We start from the raw sequence: 18889 nt of genomic DNA, 5'->3' as shown, positions 1-18889 counted from the left end.
TCCAGTCGTGGATGACTCTGGGGTTGTGGCGCTCATCTCGCTTTATTGGCCGAGGGATCCAGAGTACAGCTTCCGGGTCATGTGGCCAGCATGACTAAGCCGCTTCTGGCGAACTAGAGCAGCGCACAGAAACACCGTTTACCTTCCCGCCGGAGTGGTACCTATTTATCTACTTGCACTTTGACATGCTCCTTTAGACCTATTTATTTATTTACATCCCACCTTTTAATCCAAAGTGTTCAAGGTTGGGCACATTGTTCTTCCCTACCTTCCTCATTTAATCCTCACAACAACCCTGTGAGGTAGGTTAGGCCAAGAGGCAGTGACTGGCTTTCAAGGTCACCCAGTGAGAGCTCCATGGCCAAGTGGGAATTTGAACCCTGGTTCCCTAGGTCCTGGCCAAACCCTCTAATCATGACACCACATTGGCTCTGCATTCCACTTTAGCAGGAATGGAGAACTTCTCCAGATGTTTCTGGGCTCCAACTCCCTTCAGCCTTGACCATTCATGCTGGCTGATGGGAGCTGAAGTTCAGGTAACACCTGGAGAGTCACAGATTACCCCATTCTTATCTTAGAATTATTTTAGGTAGCAGAGCTTGGAAATATGTCTGGCAGAGATACTGAAGGTCCACTGCCAGTAAGAGCTTACTGGGAGTGGGGAGTTTGTGGCTCTCTGGATGCTGTTGGATTCCACATCCCATCAGCTCCATGTAGCATGGCCAATGGCCAGAGATGGAGTCTAAGAGCATCTGGAAAGCCACAGGTCCCTCAACTCCTGGAGTCCAGATGGACCAATGGGCTGGCTCTGCACAAAGCAACTTTAAAGATCCCTTGGGCAGCTTTTTGACACATTCAAGTATATGAATCTAAAGTATTTTTTTACTCCATGCTTCAGCCAAAGCACTTCTCTGAGAGCAGCTTATCACAGTTGATAAGAGGATGGCCCTTGCCTTCAGACTAAAAGTCAGAACAGGGGAGGGAGACTTTGTGCTGGCTTTTCCCACCTGCCTTGCCGCACCCTCCAGCTCTAGGAGCCTTCAGAAGGGAGCTGTTTCCAGATCAAGAACTGTGACTTTGTCATTTGGCTTCCCCTCAGCTGCCCCACCTCCAGCCCACGGAAACTCCAGAAGGGATTTGCTGCCATGGGCTTCATTTGTATGGGTATTTCAGTGAGCTGAACAGAGTTTATGAGTGATGGGGTGTGGAGTGTTTGTGTATGAATTCAACAGCGCTAAGTTTACTTTTTGGTTGCTGTTTCGTTAGTGCTGTTAATATTGTTTTATAGGTTATGAATTCTGTAGTACTTTATTAATTCTGTAATATGACTTCTGTTGTAATTGTGATGTTTAGCTTATTTTTGTAGTTTTTCTATGAATAGACTTTTACGGATTGCAATTGTTTTACCAGCAGTTTGTCACTGTTTAATTCGGTTTGTTAATTGTTCTATATCTGTGATGTTCTATTATATATTATTGCCATTAATTTTTTTGTAAGCCGCTTTGCAAGTCATTTGAATGTAAAGCAGGATAGAAGTAAAATAAATCAAACATAGCAGGAAAAGGGACAGAGAGAGAGAGGAAGCTTTAAAAAAAAAAAAAACAGCAGTAAACCTGGGCACCAGTTCTTAATTAAAAAGTTGTTGTACATGTTCTTCCTGGAAAGGAACATTGAAGCATGCTGCCTGTGGCTTCTACATTCATTCTTTGGCTGGTGGACCGGGTTAGGTTGGTTTCATGTGAAGTACGTATTTTTTGCTCTATAAGACTCACTTTTTGCCTCCTAAAAAGTAAGGGGAAATGTGTGTGCGTCTTATGGAGCAAATGCAGGCTGCGCAGCTATCCCAGAAGCCAGAACAGCAAGAGGGATTGCTGCTTTCACTGCGCAGCAATCCCTCTTGCTGTTCTGGCTTCTGAGATTCAGAATATTTTTTTCTTGTTCTCCTCCTCCAAAAACTAGGTGCGTCTTGTGGTCTGGTGTGTCTTATAGAGCGAAAAATACACTATTCGTTTGAAAACCAGACCATTTGATGGCCCTGGCTTTGGGGGAGCCAGAGTAGAGAGCCTTAATGCAGAAGGAGATTTTGCTTCCAAGGCTTGTTTTGCTATTAGACAAGAGTTTCATGCAATAAAGAAAAGTGGGAGGGTGGTTTCTGCGCACCTCTGAATCAGCAGGTTGCATCCCAATAGAAAAGAGCATGAACTCGCATTCATTCAGATGCCGGCATTTATTTCTGAAAGGTAAATCTGCATTGATAAGGTCGGATCGGAATATCCGGCCCAGAAATTTCCCTGTTCTGTATTCTCGCTGCTGTGAAGTAACAAAAGGAATCTCTGTCACTCAGCGGTGGAAATAAAGCTGGGATTAGCCGAGAGAGAATTCCCATGAATAATTTCCCCCCCACCCATTTCCCCGATGGGCTACATATTTTCATTTGGGCTTATTTGTATGGGTTGAGATACAGCCGCAAACACGACTACAGAGAACTTGGAGCCAAGATAAAAAGTGTAGCGCTTAATGGGCATTTGAATTTAAGAATAAAAGGTTTCTTTCCTCTCCATTACTCTTATCATTTTAGGAAAGTAATGATCTGGCATTCTCATGTATATTTTGGAGGCGACTCCAGGAGGCATCAAAATAAATCTTCAGAAATGCATTCAGAGCAGAGTTATGTGTCTTAGAGCATTAATCTCAGCCCTAAAATAAGAGGGACTCAGAATAGTCACTGGGATGTAAACAATGGCTGAGATGCTCCCGCGATTATGTATCCCCCTGTAAACTGGACATACACAACCCACAAAAAAAGACAGCAGGGAAAGGAAGGAAAATAAAACAGAAGAACATCAGAACATAAGCGGAGCATTCTGGATCAGGCCAGTGGCCCATCTAGTCCTCTATTCCAGTATCCTGTTCTCACAGTGTCCAACCAGATGCCTCTATTGAGAAACTAGGAAGCATGATTCAAACACAAGAGCCCTCTCCCCTTCTGCAGTTTCCAACAACTGGTCTTCAGAATAATAATAGTAATAGTAATAGTAATAATAATAAATTTGTATTTATATCCCACCCTCCCCAGCCGAAGCAAGGCTCAGAGCAGCTAACAACAGTAAAAGTAACACAGTTTACATAAAATCACAATCAGTTAATTGAAATACATTCTAAAACCAATTCATTCTAAAATCAGTTCAGAATCAAATTAATGGCAACCATTGGGCCAGAGTTCTATGAGGATTACAGAAGGAGAGAGGGAGTCAGGCTGTGCCCTGGCCAAAGGCCTGGTGGAACAGCTCTGTCTTGCAGGCCCTGCAGGAAGATGTCAAGTCCCGCAGGGCCCTAGTCTCTTGTGACAGAGCGTTCCACCAGATCGGAGCCACGGCTGAAAAAGCCCTGACTCTGATTGAGGCCAGCCTAACCTCCCTGTGGCCCGGGATCTCCAAGATGTTTTTGTTTGAAGACCGTAAGGTCCTCTGTGGGACATACCAGGAGAGGCGGTCCCGTAGGTATGAGGGTCCTAGGCCATATAGGGCTTTAAAGGTTAAAACCAGCACCTTAACCTTGACCTTGTACTCCACCGGGAGCCAGGGCAGCTGGTATAGTACCGGGTGAATGTGATCCCACGGCGAGGACCCCGTAAGGAGTCTCGCTGCAGCATTCTGCACCCGCTGGAGTTTCTGGGTCAGTCTCAAGGGCAGCCCCACATAGAGCGAGTTACAATAATCAAGCCTGGAGGTGACCGTCACGTGGATCACAGTGGCTAGGTCAGGGCAAGAGAGGTAAGGAGACAACTGCTTAGCTTGGCGGAGATGAAAAAATGCCGCCTTTGTTATAGCTATAATCTGCACCTCCATGGAGTGGGAGGTATCAAAGATTATACCCAAACTCTTAACGGACAGTGCTGGCACTAATTGCGCCCCCACAAGATATGAGAGTTTTCCCCCCAATCCCATATCATCCTGACCCAGCCAAAGGACTTCTGCCTTTGAAGGATTTAACTTCAACTGGCTCCCACAGCATTTCTGTCTCCACCTGTTGAGGCAGGGAACAGCCATCATGGCCGACAAGAACTGAGATACATCATGCGCAGTGTTGGTGCATCTCCAAGTGACAGCTGGCAACCCAGATTTTTTACTTATTTACCTTAATAACACAGGCCTTGGAAGGGCATTTCCGCACAGCCCAAGCGAGAACTTGTGACACAGTGATTGGCAGGCAGGGGAGACGCTGCATTTAGGTCAGTTGGACGGAGCAGGCAGTGGGCAGCATCACAGAGTCCTGGCTGGGCATGTGGCAAAAGGCCAGTGGTGAAAAGAAGGGATTAAGTCAATGGTAGAGAAGGGGGCCTGTTGACTTTGTCCATGGAGTTTTCTGGGCAGGGATACTGGAGTGGCTTGCCGGTTCCTCCTCCAGGTGGATCACGTTTGGTCCAAACTCTCCACTATGACCTGTTCATCTTGGGTGGCCCTGCACAGCATAGCTCATAGCTTCTCCGAGTTATTCAAGCCCCTTCGCCACAGCAAGGCAGTGATCCATGAAGGGCATCATCTTAAGACAGCATCTTAAAAAGCAGAGACATCACCTTGCCAACAAAGGTCCGTATAGTTCAAGCTATGGTTTTCCCAGAAGTGATGTATGGAAGTGAGAGCTGGACCATAAAGAAGGCTGATCGCCGAAGAATTGATGCTTTTGAATTCTGGTGCTGGAGGAGACTCTTGAAAGTCCCATGGAGTGTAAGAAGATCCAACATCTCCATTCTTAAGGAAATCAGCCCTGAGTGCTCACTGGAAGGACAGATCCTGAAGCTGAGGCTCCAAGACTTTGGCCACCTCATGAGAAGAGACGACTCCCTGGAAAAGACCCTGATGTTGGGAAAGACAGAGGGCACAAGGAGAAGGGAATGACAGAGGACAAGATGGTTGGACAGTGTTCTCAAAGCCACCAGGATGAGTTTGACCAAACTGTGGGAGGCAGTGGAAGACAGGAGTGCCTGGCGTGCTCTGGTCCATGGGGTCACGAAGAGTCGGACACGACTAAACGACTAAACAACAAGAGAAGGGGGCAGGTTGCAAGGAGAGTGCAGGAAGAGGCAGGAGGCCCCAACCAGATCCAGGGATCCAGTAGCCCCTTGGGCAAGGGGGAAGAAGCAACCGGCTCAAACAGAGCACAACTCAAGTCTTATATCCCAAGAGCAGGTCTTGGCGGTTGTTGGAGCACTGGCATCCTTAATAACATAAGCGGAGCCTGCAGGATCAGGCCAATGGCCCATTCAGCACAGCATCCCATTCTCACAGTGGCCATTTATTTAGAATCATAGAGTTGGAAGGGACCCTGAGGGTCATCTAGTCCAACCCCCTGCGATGCAGAAATCACAGCTAAAACATCCATGGCAGTCCAACCTCTGTATAAAAACCTCAAATAAAGGAGAGTCCAAAACCTCCTGAGAGAGTCTGTTTCACTGTCAAACACGATACGATACGATAATCTTTATTGTCATTGTCCCATAGAGAACAATGAAATTGAAGAAAAAAATCTACATAAGATATTCAAAACCAACAAGCCTGCTATCCCAGCTATCCCAACCTGGTTAGCCCCCTAAAAACTCTGATACCCCATTTTAAAAATACAATACACTCCCATAGAGACTACCTTACACTGCGTTTAAAACCCAAATCACATTTGGATAGAAACTGTTTCTCAGGCGGCTAGTCCTAGTCTTTATAACCCTGTACCTTCTTCCAGAAGGCAGAACCTCTTACTGTCAGAAAGTTCTTCCTGAAGTTTAGTCGGAATCTCCTTTCCTGTAACTTGAAGCCACGGGTTCGAGTCCTACCCTCCAGAGCGGGAGAAAACAAGCTTGTTCCCTCTTCCATATGACAGCCCTTGAGATATTTGAAGATGACGATCATATCTCGTCTCAGTCTCCTCTTTTCCAGGCTAAACATACCAAGCTCCTTCAACCGTTCCTCATCAGGCTTGGCTTCCAAATTTATTTCCTTATTATTTGTTACTCTGATATCCCACCTTTTTCTCCAAGGAGCTCAAGGTGGCAAACATGGTTCTCCCCCTCCTCATTTCATCCTCACTACAACCCTGTGAGGTAGGCTAGGCTGAGAGACAGTGAGTGTTCCAAGGTCACCCTTAGTGAGCTTCATCATGGCCCAGTGGGGATTTGAACCCTGGTCTCTCAACTCCTTAAAGCCATGGTTTTCCCAGTAGTGATGTATGCAAGTGAGAGCTGGACCATAAACAAGGCTGATCATCGAAGAATTGATGCTTTTGAATTATGGTGCTGAAGGAGACTCTTGAGAGTCCCATGGACTGCAAGAAGATCAAACCTCTCCATTCTTAAGGAAATCAGCCCTGAGTGCTCACTGGAAGGACAGATCCTGAAGCTGAAGCTCCAATACTTTGGCCACCTCGTGAGAAGAGAAGACTCCCTGGAAAAGACCCTGATGCTGGGAAAGATGGAGGGCGCAAGGAGAAGGGGACGACAGAGGACGAGATGGTTGGACAGCGTTCTCGAAGCTACCAGTATGAGTTTGACCAAACTGCGGGAGGCAGTGGAAGATGGGAGTGCCTGGCGTGCTCTGGTCCGTGGGGACACGAAGAGGCGGACATGAATAAATGACTAAACAACAATAAGAACTCTCAGTTCCTAGCTCAGCAGTCTAACCATTTGCTCCTCCGTATCCAGAGGGCAAGCAGATAAGGCTATTCCAGAGCAGTGGTGGATCTTGAGGTCTCAAATTTCAGGGGTGCCCAGTGGGACACCAAAATTCAGCACCCCTTCACCTCTCAAGAGCCATTCTGAGTCATTGTTGCAGCGCCCCCTGCAGCACCCCCAAGGCTTTGCGCCCAATGCCCTAAATCCACCTCTATCAAGAGTCAACATGACTGGGACAAATGCATTCAGGCAGACCCTGTTCCTCTGAATTTGTAGTAGTAGTAGTAAAGGTAAAGGGACCCCTGACCATCCAGTCGTGGCCAACTCTGGGGTTGCAGAACTCATCTCGCTTTACTGGCCGAGGGAGCCAGCGTACAGCTTCCGGGTCAGCCACCTATTTATCTACTTGCACTTGGACTTGCTTTCAAACTGCTAGGTGGGCAGGAGCAGGGACCGAGCAATGGGAGCTCACCCCATAGTGAGGATTCAAACCGCTGACCTTCTGATCAGTAAGTCCTAGGCTCTGTGGACTCTCTGTAGACTCTCACCCACAGCGCAACCCTTGTCCCAATTGCTGTTCTGTACTGGTGCTCAAAGAGCATAGACATGCTGAGGGATTCTCTCGGGGACTCTGTGGTTTAACCCACAGCACCACCCAGTAACAATCATAATACAGTTGTACCTTGGTTCTTGAACGGAATCCATTCTGGACGACTTCCGAAAACATTTGAAAACCAAGGCGCAGCTTTTGATTGGCCTCAGGAGTTCCTGCACGCATGGAAACTGCGTCAGATGTTCGGCTTCCAAGAAACTTCCGCAAACTGGAACACTCACGTCTGGGTTTGCAGCGTTCAGGAGTCAAAACATTCAAGTCACAAGGCATTTGAGAACCAATGTACGACAAGAAGAAGAAGAAGAAGAAGAAGGAGGAGGAGGAGGAGGAGGAGGCGGCGGCTTTTGTTTTGCTGGAGAGTATATTGGTTTGCAGTGGGTGGGTGGTTAATTATGAAAATAATGCTAATATTGCAAAAAGTCTGCCCAACAATCTAAGTGACAACTCAACAATGTGGAAGGTACTGTGTCATTAAATCTCAAAAGAAAGGTTTGGACAACAGCCCGGATTGGAGTAGTTTAACAACTTGGGAGTTGCTGCGTCGTTAAACTTGCACAACAGTCTGGATTGGAAGAATGGAATGAAGTCAGGAAAAGCTCTGCTGCTAAATAGACAGTTGAAAAAAATACATATTTACAAATAAAGCTGTATTCGATGGATGAAAGGATATGTGATTTTGGACATGACTGAGAATCGCATAGCCAGGGACGGAGAACTTTAAAGTGTTAAGATTAGAAGGCGGAAAATATGAAAGCAACTGTCAGGGGTTCAGGAGCAGAGACGCAGAGAAGGGAGGAAGCAGAGAGCGAGGGGGAGGAATCCGAAGGGAAAATGAGTGATGATGACGACCCGAGATCTCCAAGCCTAAGCAGTGAGTCAGAGGACTCCCAAAAGGGAGCCCCAGTGAGCAGAGCAAGGGGGGGATCCGGGGGGACACCCCAGGAGGAAGGGAACAGAGGAGATTCAGAGAGTAGCAGCTGGAAGTCGGGACCCACGCTCATAACTGAGAGCGGCAGCAGCTGGAAGTCGGGACCCACGCTCAAGACTGAGAGCAGCAGGGAGGAAGGTAGCCAGGCATCGGGTTCCGGAGGCTGTCAGCAGGAGGGAGGGCACGAGTCAGGGGTGGTCACGCCCTCCTCAGAGAGCGAGGCAACGGTTAAGAGGAAAGTAGAGAGTTGGGCGCGCGCGCCAAGTTCAAATGCAGCGGAAGCTGGAGCAGTAAGCAGCCCGGAGAGTGAGCCAGGTCCCAAAGCCCGCCGCAAGGAGGCAGAAGGATCAGGGGGGTCAGCGTCAGAGGAGAGTAGAAGGGAGGAGGCCCAGGGGGGCAGAAGGACCCAGAGACGTAGGGAGAGGCGAAGGAGGTGGAGCAAGGCTAGGGTATTAAGCTGGTGTGCAAGAGGCGGGGACTCAGACGGGTCTTCGCCGACCTAGGGCAGAAGGTGTAGAGCTGCACGCTGCAGTTCGGAAATGAAACCTGTAACTTAATAAAGACTCTTATAAAGTGAACGCTGGCGGACTTGGTCCTATGTGAGCTGGGACTGGGTGGCAGCTCTGACAGTAAGACCCGTCTCCAAAAAAGCTTCGGACACCTGATATCTCGCAGCGGAGAGAGAGGCAGCTGGAGGAGGGGATCGGTGTTTGGGAGCAAGCTCACGACGTTTAGCAGAGATGACGAAGCAGAGACAGTTGCAGCGCTGCAACAGGCAGTTACCCAATTGAACGCGGAGGTACTGGCATCCAAGAAGAGGGAGGAGGATGCGGCAGCCGCCTACAGAGATCTCCACGCCAGGTTTGAAGCATGGGTTAAACACGGGCAGCCAGGACCCAGACCGGAGGGGGTTGGGTTGGCACGGAGAGCAGGAGGGCTTGTGGCTCACTTCGATGGGAATTTACAACAGTACCCCAATTTTCGAGCAGACGTAATGTGCGCACTGCAACTGCTGGCAAAAGACTTTAGAGATGAGGAAGAGAAAGTGGGGTTCATACTATCCCATTTGCATGGGGATGCTAAAGCGTGGCTACGCAATTTGTGGAGGGATAAAGATCCGGCGCTTCAGAATGCAGATGCCTTTATCAAAGCGATGGATGCGTGTTTTTTGTCTACTATTGATGTGGATCTTGCCCGACGGGAGATTCATGGACTAAAACAAGGGAGGGCAAGCGTCCGGCAGTACCACGCCCGCCTTTTTGCGCTGGTCAGTGCTTTAGAGTGGGACCGGGATTCGCCCCCTGTCAGAGACCTGTTCTGGGAGGGTCTAAGCTCTGCGGTCAAGGATGAAATTGCAAGGGGGGAGAGGCCCCGAAGCACGCAGGAGGTGGTCCAAAGGGCGCTGACTGTGGGGGTGAGGCTGGAAGAACGTCCATGGTGCAGAGATGAAGGACGTGGAGGGCGCGAAGCAGCGAGAAGTCTCTCTTTCGTTCCAAGAGAAGCAGCGCGTGCGCAATCCACACCTCCGCCTGGAGGGGGAGGGGAACCGATGGAGGTGGGAGGTGCAAGGGCTCAGTCAGCAGCCAGAGCCCAAGCACCGACAGCAGTGAAAGCGAAGCCTCCTAGAGGGAACAGGAAGTGTTACATCTGCGAGGATCCAGGCCATTTGGCGAAAGAGTGTCCCCGGAGGCTCCACAAGCACACTGCAGCCTCAGCAATGGTGACTGCAGCAACGCAGCAAGGAGAACCACAGCAGGGAAACGACGATGTCTGGCTGGAGACAGAGGCACTGGGGCCCAGCCAGACGCATCAGTGAAGCAGTCCCCAGCGATCTTGCAACCCACGGACCCCCTCCCACCCAAACCAGTAGTACAGCTCACAGCATCTCTCCAGCTACCCGATGGCGTCACTATCGAAGTGCCGCTTTCTGTGGATTCTGGAAGCAACGCAGACTTTATAGCGCAGGATTTTGTGGAGCAGCACGCTATACAGCTACTGCCTGCCACTCTGCCCCTGCAAGTCGTCACAGTGGATGGCAGAGAGTTGCTAGGGGGGCAGGTGGTGAAGCAAACGCCACCGATGGTGATGCGCCTTGGCAACCACAGGGAAGTCATCAGTTTTAATGTCACCCAACTGTCGGACACGCCCATTGTGTTGGGCATGAGTTGGCTGGACAGGCACAGTCCGACACTGGCTTGGTACCAGAGACAGCTGATCTTCGGCTCCTCTTATTGCGCAGAACACTGCATCCTGCCCAGACAGGAGGGAGAGGAGGAGGAATCACAACTGCAGTTGGGAACGTTGCAAGCAGTCCCCCACAAATACGCAGACTTTCTGGAGGTCTTCTGCGAGAAAGAGGCTGACAAGCTACCACCGCACAGGCAATATGACTGCAAGATTGACCTCCTACCAGGGGCGACGCTGCCGAAAGGGAAGCTGTATTCCATGTCTGAGGACGAATTACAGGAACTCAAACAGTTCATAGATCACAATTTGCAGCGCGGTTTCATCCGGGAGTCCAGGGCAGTAGGGGGCAGTCCTGTTTTCTTCGTGAAGAAGAAAGACACGCCCCAAAAAAGACTGGTGGTGGATTTTCGCCTCTTAAACAAGATGACCAAGCCTTCTGATTTCCCCATGCCCAGGATTGACGACCTACTAGCGACGGTGCGCAAGGGACGCGTGTTCACCAAGTTGGACCTGCGAGGTGCGTACAATCTCATCCGCATGAGGGAGGGCGATGAGTGGAAGACAGCCATGTTCACGCCTCTGGGCACCTACGAATACAGAGTGATGCCGTTTGGATTGCAAAACGGTTCTCACTGTTTCCAAGCTTTCATGCATCATGTGTTGGCGGGACTCCTTTACAAGAAGTGCGTCTGCTTTCTGGATGACATCCTGATATTCTCCGAATCGCAGCAAGCCCATGACCAAGATGTTCGGGAGGTGCTGAAGAGGCTGCAGCAGCATAGACTGTACGCCAAACTGGAGAAGTGCCAGTTCGACACGACGGAGGTGGATTTCTTGGGTTACAAGTTGTCGGACAAGGGGCTAGCCATGGACAGCGCCAAGGTTCGTGCGGTGTTGGATTGGAAGAGCCCGCGCAACCGGAAGGAGGTCCAGCGGTTTGTCGGCTTCGCCAACTTCTATCGCAAGTTTATCAAGGGGTTCGCGATGCAGACGGCGGCCATTACGGACACGCTAAGCTCCAAGAAAAAGAAATTCATCTGGACGGAGCAGGCGGAGCAGTCCTTTCAGGCACTCAAGCGTCTCTTCGCGTCGGAAGAGCAACTGCTGCATATCGACCCCAGCAGACCGATGCGGGTAGAGACAGACGCGTCCGATAGAGCAGTGGGAGCTGTCCTGTTGCAAAGGGACCCACAGGGGGTCTGGAGGCCGGGAGCGTTCTACTCCAGAAAGCTCAGCAAGTCGGAGCAGAACTACACCATCTGGGACAGGGAGTTGCTGGCCATTCATGCAGCTTTCAAGGCGTGGAGGCACTTCCTGATCGGCGCCAAGCACACGGTGCAGGTCTGCACGGATCACAAGAATCTGGAGCACTGGCGCACGGCTCAGTTCCTGAACCAGAGGCAGATACGTTGGGCGGAGTTCTTTGCTGACTTCAATTTCCGAATAGAGTACGTCCCAGGCGACACCAACGTCATGGCGGATGCACTGTCCCGCAAACCGCAATACCTCGAAGAGGCGACGCCAGCGGCAGCCATGCACATCTTCGCGCCAACAGCGTGGGCGTGCGCTTCAGCCACAGTAGACCTGGATGCGGTGCGGCGGGCGTTGCAGGACGACTCCTTCGCGCAGGCGAAGATGGCAGAGGTGCACAAGGGCACGGCGAAGGGCGACGAGTTCCAGATACGAGACGGCTTGCTCTTACGTAAAGGGGCCATCTACGTGCCGGGAGACGAACTTCGCGCCAGGGTACTGCAGCAGCTGCACGACGCACCCACGGCCGGGCACTTTGGCACGGAAAAAACGGTGGAATTAGTCGCAAGGGACTTTTGGTGGCCCAGACTGAGAGGGGAAGTCGCGGACTACGTTGCGAGGTGCGACACCTGCCAGAGGGCCAAACCGGTGCACAAACCACCGGCGGGACTGCTGGAACCGCTGCAAACGCCGTTTGAACCGTGGGAGAGGGTGGCCCTGGACTTTGTTACGGATCTACCCAGCTCGAGAGGCAAGACAGCTGTACTAGTGGTGGTGGACTTGTTCACCAAGATGGCACATTTCATTCCGTGTGCGAAGGTGGCCACGGCGGAACAAACCGCCAAACTGTTCATAGATCACGTGTTCAAAGTGCATGGTCTGCCGCGGTCTATCCTGTCCGACCGCGGGCGCCAGTTCGTCTCGAATTTCTGGCAGAAGCTGATGAGTTTTCTAAATGTCAAGGTCGATCTGGCATCAGCAAGACACCCGCAGACCAACGGGCAAGCAGAGAGGGTCAATGCCATCATGCAGCAGTACCTGAGATGCTATGCCAATCAACAACCTGCGACCTGGGTGGATTACCTGCCGCTCGCCGAGTTCGCTTACAACAACACGAAGCACGTGTCCACAGGGGTGACTCCGTTCTTCGCCAACAATGGGAGGAATCCCAGAACCTTCCCGGGACGGGAGAGAGTGGGGGACGGAGAACCACAGACGGCGGACGCGTTCGCGTCAGAGTTGCAGGCGGTACACGATCAACTCAGACGGCAGCTGGAGCTAGCTAAGCACGCCTACAAGGTGCAAGCTGACAAGCACAGGCGGGTTGGCGAAGAGATCCAAGTGGGAGACTGGGTCTGGTTGGCAGCCCACGCAGTGCCGACCAGGTCACTAGCCAAGAAGAAGTTGGGGCACAAGCAAATTGGGCCGTACCAAGTCGAAGCACAGATCAACCCGGTAGCCTTCCGACTGGCGCTGCCGGAGGGTTCCAGAATGCATCCGGTGTTCCACAGGTCGGTGCTCACTCCCTACAAGGCACCTCACAGATTCCAGGAGCCAGGGACGGCACCGAGTCCGTTCCGGGAGCGGACGGAGACGCGAGGGGTGACGCAGCAAGACCCCATCAACGAGGTCACGGAGATTTTAGACTCCAGATGGGGGGAAGAGGGAGTCGAATACCTCCTAGCCAGAGAGGGCACCCGGGCCAGCGCCAATAGCTGGGTGCCAGACTACGCTTTGGAGGAACCCCTGCTCAAGGACGAGTTTCATGCCCTTTTCCCACACAGACCCATGCCAGCGAGCTTCTTCGACGACTGGCTGTTCACGCCCACACTTTCTTCCAGCACGTTCCATGGCTTCGACTCGGACGGGGAACCCGCACTGAGCACCCGTTCCCCAGAAGGATCGCCGGCGGGTTCGGCGTCAGACACCTCGTATTGGTGGGACGATCGACCGGAGGAGCAATGGCGCCGGAAGTGGCTGGAGATGCCAGGTCGAGCGACCGACGCAGAGACTGACATGGAAGTGTTCGGGGAGGACCTTGGGTTCGAGCACGACGGTACAGAGATGGAAGCGGAACAGGTCAACGTCGGCGACCGCGAGGAGGAAGACTCGGAGGTCTTCAGTTGGCGGCCAACCACGGGGAGCGAACTGTATCCGGCATTCCCTCCCGTGATGATGGAGCACCCAGCACCCACACCTGAAAGCGGGGAGGGGGGAAGGGGGGGCTTCGAGGGGGGGATGGATGTCAGGGGTTCAGGAGCAGAGACGCAGAGAAGGGAGGAAGCAGAGAGCGAGGGGGAGGAATCCGAAGGGAAAATGAGTGATGATGACGACCCGAGATCTCCAAGCCTAAGCAGTGAGTCAGAGGACTCCCAAAAGGGAGCCCCAGTGAGCAGAGCAAGGGGGGGATCCGGGGGGACACCCCAGGAGGAAGGGAACAGAGGAGATTCAGAGAGTAGCAGCTGGAAGTCGGGACCCACGCTCATAACTGAGAGCGGCAGCAGCTGGAAGTCGGGACCCACGCTCAAGACTGAGAGCAGCAGGGAGGAAGGTAGCCAGGCATCGGGTTCCGGAGGCTGTCAGCAGGAGGGAGGGCACGAGTCAGGGGTGGTCACGCCCTCCTCAGAGAGCGAGGCAACGGTTAAGAGGAAAGTAGAGAGTTGGGCGCGCGCGCCAAGTTCAAATGCAACGGAAGCTGGAGCAGTAAGCAGCCCGGAGAGTGAGCCAGGTCCCAAAGCCCGCCGCAAGGAGGCAGAAGGATCAGGGGGGTCAGCGTCAGAGGAGAGTAGAAGGGAGGAGGCCCAGGGGGGCAGAAGGACCCAGAGACGTAGGGAGAGGCGAAGGAGGTGGAGCAAGGCTAGGGTATTAAGCTGGTGTGCAAGAGGCGGGGACTCAGACGGGTCTTCGCCGACCTAGGGCAGAAGGTGTAGAGCTGCACGCTGCAGTTCGGAAATGAAACCTGTAACTTAATAAAGACTCTTATAAAGTGAACGCTGGCGGACTTGGTCCTATGTGAGCTGGGACTGGGTGGCAGCTCTGACAGCAACGAATGAAGATTTGGAGATATGCTTCAGAGGTCCAGACTATGGGTAGCCCGGAAAAATTAATAATTACAATTTGGACTACAGTTTGGTTGTTTTCTTAATTTTAGTTTATTATTTCTAATTGGATTATGATTTGGATATCTTGATTGGCTGTTTTTATTGGAAAATCAATAAAAACGATTTTTTTTAAAAAAAATTATGAACATAATGCTCAATGGGAGTCTAAGGAGCCGGGTACCACACCCCCTCTTTGCATTTCAGATACTTTTTCCTTCTTTAGAAACCGCAAACAGCATCCCGCGCCTACAGAGTTATCCACGAAGACATCTTTCTTCCCCTTTCCCCAAACGCACCAGAAGAGCAGCATCTATCGTAGGGAAGAACATCTTTACAAATCCAAGACAGGGCTGCAAAATAAACAAGTGTTTCTCCACCCGCCTTTCCCAACGCATTCATCTGAAAAGGAGCCTGGACTCCGGAGTGGCCTTTTAGACCTATATTTAGTCAAATCCAAAACAGATGCTGCTAACTGCATTAAAGAGAGGAAGGAATAAAAAAGACAAAACGATTGCTTGGAAGATGCCTCCCCATTAGAGACCGGCTAAGAAGATGTCAGGGGGGGGCGATGCAGGGTGACGGTCGGGATTCGTCAGACTGACAGGTCTTCTCTACAGCTCCAGAAAAGCCACTGTTGACACAGCAGGTTCAGAGAAAGGCCTAACAAGGCGAAAGAGAGAGAAATCAGTTAATAAAACATTTGCTGCCTCACCCAATTATCTGGGAGCGCAGCAGGGAAGGTTTCAGTGCGTCTGTCAGGCCCCCACCTACTTCTGCAGGAAGGCCAAGAGATGCAATTTAGATGTAATCAGGAGAGAGGGGAGACAGAGGGGCTGCCCCCCCTTGTTGGTTCAGCCCAGGGGGTGGGCAACAGCTATTTGGTTCCCCAGGATGAGTACGTGCTTGGGCGTTTGGGGCAATGCACAGGCACCTTCCTGAATGGATAGGCTCGTGCGCTGGCGTTCTTTTGAATTTAGAGAAAAGGGACAAAGAGAAAAAAGGGGGAATGGCAGAGCTTTTTTTTAAAGGGTGCTATTCCCTCTCTTGGGGACACGGGTGGCTCTGTGGGTTAAACCACAGAGCCTAGGACTTGCCAATCAGAAGGTTGGCGGTTCGAATCCCTACGACAGGGTGAGCTCCTGTTGCTCAGTCCCAGCTCCTGCCTACCTAGCAGTTTGAAAGCATGTCAAAGTGCAAGTAGATAAATAGGTACCACTCTGGCGGGAAGGTAAACGGCATTTCCGTGCACTGCTCTGGTTTGCCAGAAGTGGCTTAGTCGTGCTGGCCACATGACCCGGAAGCTGTACGCCAGCTCCCTCGGCTAATAAAGCGAGATGAGCGCCACAACCCCAGAGTCGGCCACGACTGGACCTAATGGTCAGGGGTCCCTTTACCTTTATTCCCTCTCTCAGAGGTTCTTGTGAGGCTCGTTTGACAACCAACCAGAAACCGAATCTTTACAGTCATACCTCATGTTATGTCTGCTTCATGTTACGTTCTTTCAGGATACGTCCCAGAAAGGGTTACTCCCTGGTTTCGCTGCTTGTGCATACGCAGACGCGCAAAATGACGTCACGCGCATGCGCAGAAGCAACAAATCGCAACCCGCGCGTGCGCAGATGCAGGTTGCGTTTTTTTTATGTTGTGAACGGACCTCCGGAATGGATCCCATTCACAACCAGAGGTACCACTGTAGTACCTTAGGCTCTGTCCTGTGGAACTCTCTGCCAATAGAGATTCAGTGGGCAAAGGGGCGTAGCTAGCTGCTCAGGCACCCGGAGTGGGGGGGCGGTGGTGTGAGCCACCCACAGGGGCACCGCGGCAAGCTGCCCACAGAGTCTGCCTGGCAGACGTAAGCCCCACACTGACGCGTGGCTCGGGTGTACTGCAGGCCAGGCCCCGCCGTAAGCGCCGCCCGCCCCCCGGCAGTGTGCCATTTTGTCACCCCCCTCATGGATGACACCCGGGGCGCCCCGCACCCCCCGCACCTCCCTTCCTACGCCCCTGAGTGGGCGCCCTCTGTGCCAATTTATAGACGTCTGGTGAGAACTGTTCTACTCCACCAAGCCTGTGTAGGCAGTTAAGAGTACATCCTTCCACAATGGTCAACTGATGCCTGTTTTGAACTTTTAAAACTAATTTTATTGTATGGTTTTTGTTTTTATTGATGTAAACTGCTTTGATATGTTTTTTATGACACAACTGCATGCACATATTTTAAACAAACAAAATACATTTCCAGAGTTCCTCATGAAGAGGGATTAATCGTTAACCCACTCCAGGAAATGTAGCTGAGGGAAGGGAAATCTCCTCACAACTTTCAGCAACTTCAATAAACTGCGGCTCCGAATATTCTTTTGAGGAAGCCCCAATTGTTAAATCCTGGGAGCTGTAGCTTGCTAGGGGTTCTGAGAGTCATTAGAATACCCTTATTCCCCCCTGCTCAAGCTATAGTTCCCAGAGTGGTTTAATGGCCAACCCCTCTTCATAGGGTACTCTGGTACTATTCATAGGGTACTTCATAGGGTACACATTTTTTGTGATTCTTATTTTTATCTATAAGCCGTCTTGAGTCCTGTCAGGGAAAAAGGTGGGGTATGAATGAATGAATAAACAAACAAACAAACAAACAAACAAATAAATGTTGGGTGGATTTAGATGAGGAGAGGATATTCTATTTATTAATTATCTTTTTTCCTTTCTCTCATTTGTGTAAGAAAGCAAATACCTATTTCAGTGGAGTAATAACGCCATCTGTGTGCAGGTTATCTCTAGAAGCTTTTAGGAGACGCTTACATAACCTTCTAGAACAGTTATGATATCCAAGGAGTCTTAGGCAGACTTGGATTACTTTACTCGCTTCTATGTTTCCTTCTTAAGAAAGAAATTACTCCCAGATTCTTTAAGTATACAAGAAAATAAAAGATTTACTCACTTTAAAAGTATTGCCAGGGTTCAACAGTTACAGGGATGAAAATCAGGCAGGCAATAATCATTAAAAGCTACAAAAGTCCATAGTCCAGTTCAAAGTGGAGTGTGATCCCTGGTGGAGAGCTTACTAGGATCCTACCCCATCACAGGTAAGAAGAAGAGTGTGCAGTGGTGGGAAGAAAGGGGTAGCTTTTGTCTTTTCCACATCACCAGGTTCGGGAATATGACATCATAGCATCCCCTCTAAACAGGTTCTGAAGCTCTATGGTTCCACTGCTTGTTTGTGGCTGTCTAACAATCAAGCATTGTGATTTGGCTGCAGATCCTCTCATCATCATCATCATCATCATCATCATTGTATCTCTAGGGAAGGAATGGGAGCCTCCTAACAGCTCCCAGCCCCCTTAACAAACTGCAGCTCCCACGATTCTCCGGGGGAAGCCCTGGCTGTTTAAAGCACAGTGGTCCCTCTAGTTACGAACTGAATTCATTCCGCACAATTTCCGTTTTCATCCTCGGGCAAAGTTCTCAATTCGAGGTAACTTTTCCAGGTTACTGGAGTTTGCAACCTGAAGCATTTGTAATCTGAGGCATTTGTAACTTGAGGTACCACTGTAAATGTATTATTATTATTATTATTATTATTATTATTATTATTATTACTGTTATTATTATTATTAAATTTTATTTATACCCCGCCCTCCCCAGCCAAGATATAAAACAATTGATTGAAATACAACTTAAAAACAAGATTAAAATACAACATTAAAATGCAGCCTCATTTCAGCAGAAACTCAAAAACTTTTTTGGGGATGAAAATGTCAAGTCTTATCGCTTCTCAGCCTTTTGGCTAAGATCAAGTGAAAATGTCAAGTCTTCACCAAGGCTAACTATCCAGACTGGTCCTACGTGGGCCAGAAAAAAAAGCCAGGGAAGTCCCCAAATAGGAGTTCCATTACAGAAGGCGAAAAGGAAAAAAGAAAGAGGGGGAGGGGATCAAGTTAATTCCAAGCCAAAGGCCAGGTGGAACAACTCTGTCTTACAGGCTCTGCGGAAAGAAATCAGATCCTGCAGGGCCCTGGTGTCATGAGACAGAGCGTTCTACCAGCTGGAGCCAGTGTTGAAAAGACCCTTGCTCTAGTTGAGGCTAATCTGACTTCCTTAGGGCCCGGGACCTCTAGGGTGTTGCCATTTATGGACCTTAAGGTCCTCCATGG

The sequence above is a fragment of the Podarcis vaucheri genome (genome assembly GCF_965113315.1).
Source record: "Podarcis vaucheri genome assembly, chromosome: 14".
NCBI lineage: Eukaryota > Metazoa > Chordata > Lepidosauria > Squamata > Lacertidae > Podarcis > Podarcis vaucheri.
This window is presented reverse-complemented; position numbering follows the sequence as displayed.